The following is a 2,999-nucleotide window of genomic DNA, read 5'->3' as shown; positions in this document are numbered from 1 at the left end:
GATAGATAGATAGATAGATAGATAGATAGATAGATAGATAGATAGATAGATAGATAGATAGATAGATAGATAGATAGATTCCCCTCAGTGAACAACAATAATGACGTTGTGCGTGATCTCTATGCGTCATGACGCAGTTACGTCTATGTCCCAGAATGCAGTCTGGTAAACAGACATGGAAGCGCCAGGTGAAGACCTCCTTACAGGCTGAACCCTGCATTTGTTTCTCTCTAGCCGTCCTGTGTCTCATTCACCTTGTGCATCTAGTTGTTACCTATCAGCCCGCTGTCACAGTTAGACCTACAGCACCCAGAGCCACGGTAAGAGTCGAGTTGTTGTTGCTCCTCGTCGGCAATAAATGACTGACTTGGGCTGTGTTTGTCGGGCTTCAGCCAGCTTCCTCCCTCATGCTAGTAGGCTAATCTGTTAGCCTTTACTGCTGTGTAGTGAACGTACCAGTCACAGAGTGGAGCTTATTCTATGACTCAGCTTCTTTAAGACATAATGTTTTGTTTTAAAACAATAAACCTATAATTAATGTCGTCCACGGTGTATTTCTGATTGTAAAATATAACTCAGGCTAAAACAATATGCTTAGAGAGGTAGAAGTTTGGAGCAGCATTAGCTAATTGCGTAGGTAGTTATCCGCTTGCTGTCAAGGTTTCTTGTTGCACTCGAGTTTTTTGATAAAACATTTCGTTATTTTGGCAAATGTGGTCTTTGACAGAGCGAAGGCAAATAACAGTTTAGGCCTTAATAGGGTTCATGTTGAGTTTTTAATGGAATCTGCAATTGTTCAGATGATGTTTTACTCTTGTGCTGCTGTAGTTTCAGGCTAGTCAGAAAAATTAATAACAAATCGTGTTGTAGCTGTAGGCTTATATGCACTGGGGCATGTAAAATGTGAAAACTTTGTTTGATAAAATAAATGTGTGAATCCTAAATAAAATTAAAAATAAACTTCAAAATGTTTCAGTTCTTGACAAAAAAAGGAGCAGGTGTTGATTTGTCAAAATTATCCAACTAGTTAGTAATATGTTATCTCTAGCACTACTTAAATTAGTTCTTTAGCTAGTTGATACAATATTAATTTGATATATTTTCATTTAATTCATACTAAAAAAGGAGACAAAACTTAAGTTATAGCTTTTTTTTTAGCATGAAACAATTTAAGTTCATATTTATGCTCCTTAAGTTGACTTATTAAATTGAGCTCTTTAGTTTTGTTGCTGTACAATATCAACATTGTAATACAATGAGTGAGTGCTGACACATTCACTTAATATGTTGGAGAACAGCAGCAACGGTTAGTATTTTGTGGAATTTATATATTAGTTTTTTTCTGCAAAACTACATAACTTAGCTATTCTGTAGTAAATAAGCCCTTAATGAAATAAGTAAACAAGTTTTTTTTAAGTTACACATCTACATGTTTAAAGCAGTGTGTGTGAGGCTGTAAAAACTACAGTGTACCACATTTGCTTTAATGTACCTGCCCAATCAAAAACCATGTTTATAATTGCCCAAACACAATGTTTAGTCAGCCTAAGCAATAGTTAATTTCCAGCCTTGATTATGCATTTTACTTGTTTGTGTGTTGTGTTTGTGTTGGTTTGTGTGTGTCTGCAGACATCCTCTCCGGTGTGTGTGCCAGCCAGGAACCACCCAAACTGATGAGGATCGGCTGATTGGGTTAAAAATAAGTTCTTGTTTCTTATTTTGCTGAGGTAAGRTCTGAAAGCTTTTCATTAAAACGTGCATCCAGATTTAATTGTTACTTAACTTAGACATTCAGCACAGCAGTAGTGTAGTAAGAGACACTCAACCTCAACAGTCATGTTGTTTTCCAGCTTCACCAATTATATACTTTTATTTTTTTAAAAGCTGTATTGTCAGGTAACATGTAATTACCAAATGGCACAGTTTTTAAATAATTTAACTAGAGTTAATTAAATTTTAAACCCATCAAAAACTTATCCCAGAAAAAAAGTATTTGTAAAAAAAAAAAAATTGGGATGAAGCAAGTTTATCTTTTGCTCCTTTAAACTTCTTAATTTGAAGGAAAAAAACATTTGCTGCAGTTTGACAAGCAAAATGCTGCTCTATTCTTGTTTGACACTGAATTAGAGCTGCTCAGTTATTCATGACAACTTATATATCTTAAATATTTAGTAACATAAAGTAGCAGAGATTTTTTTTCAGTATCATGTTTGCACTGCAGACATACTGTTTGAGCACCCAGGTTCTCTCACTTCAGAGCTCTTCAATAAAACTCACAGAATGTTGTTTAATTTTGTCTTTCTGAAAGAAACAAAGCCTTTCTATTGTTAAAAAACAACTTCATCCTACATTGCTTCAAACTTTATGTGTATTATTCTTCACTTATTTTACATATGTTTATTTTTTCCTACAAATATGTGAAAATACAGTCCTTTCCAAAAGTATTGGAACATGAAGTCAAATTCCCTTGTTTTTGTCGTACACTAAAGAAATTTGGGTTTAGGATCAAAAGATGAGCATGAGGCAAGAGTTCAGAATGTCAGCTTTTTTTCCTGGTATTTACATGTAGATGTGTTAAACAACTCAGAACATACCTCCCTTTGTCTGAACTCACTCATTTTTCAAGTGAGCAAAACTATTGGAACATATGACTGACAGGTGTTTCTTATTAACTCATTGCCTTTAAAGTGTAAATTACCCCAAAATCAACTTTTTTTAACAAATAAACTGTCCAAATTGTGTCTTAAGGGTAATACCTTGCTATTTTTGACCTAAATTTAACATTTTCGTCTAAAATAGTTTAAATCGTCAATATTTGGTCAAAAACGGCTTGGTGCTGCCATCTAGGGGTTTAAAAAATACTTCCACGTTTGAAGTACCTTGTGACGTGCTGTACTGCGTGACGTGTCATAGTACTGTGCTCAGTATAAAAGGACCTCCGTAGAGACACGCCCTGCAGAGATTCAGGAGTTAGCCATTGTTGATGGTAGCTGTGGTAG

At 34.9% G+C, this 2,999-nt stretch overlaps 1 protein-coding gene across 2 annotated transcripts in view; it reads left to right on the top strand.

Moving 5' to 3' along the window:
- The first annotated feature begins 151 nt into the window (after positions 1 to 151).
- Positions 152 to 2,999, top strand: part of atxn7 (ataxin 7) — a 40,654-nt gene continuing 37,806 nt past the window's right edge. The window contains exons 1-2 of one of the 2 annotated variants that reach the window (XM_014009869.1): positions 152 to 320; positions 1,630 to 1,727. The gene's annotated coding sequence lies outside the window, so the exon portion shown is untranslated. The remainder of the gene's footprint in view (positions 321 to 1,629; positions 1,728 to 2,999) is intronic. The other variant, XM_014009870.1, reaches the window with a different exon arrangement.

Source organism: Austrofundulus limnaeus, unplaced genomic scaffold (assembly GCF_001266775.1).
Source record: "Austrofundulus limnaeus strain Quisiro unplaced genomic scaffold, Austrofundulus_limnaeus-1.0 Scaffold62, whole genome shotgun sequence".
In the NCBI taxonomy this organism is placed as follows: domain Eukaryota; kingdom Metazoa; phylum Chordata; class Actinopteri; order Cyprinodontiformes; family Rivulidae; genus Austrofundulus; species Austrofundulus limnaeus.
Note: the sequence above shows the minus strand (reverse complement) of the source record. Positions and strands in the feature narration are given on the sequence as shown.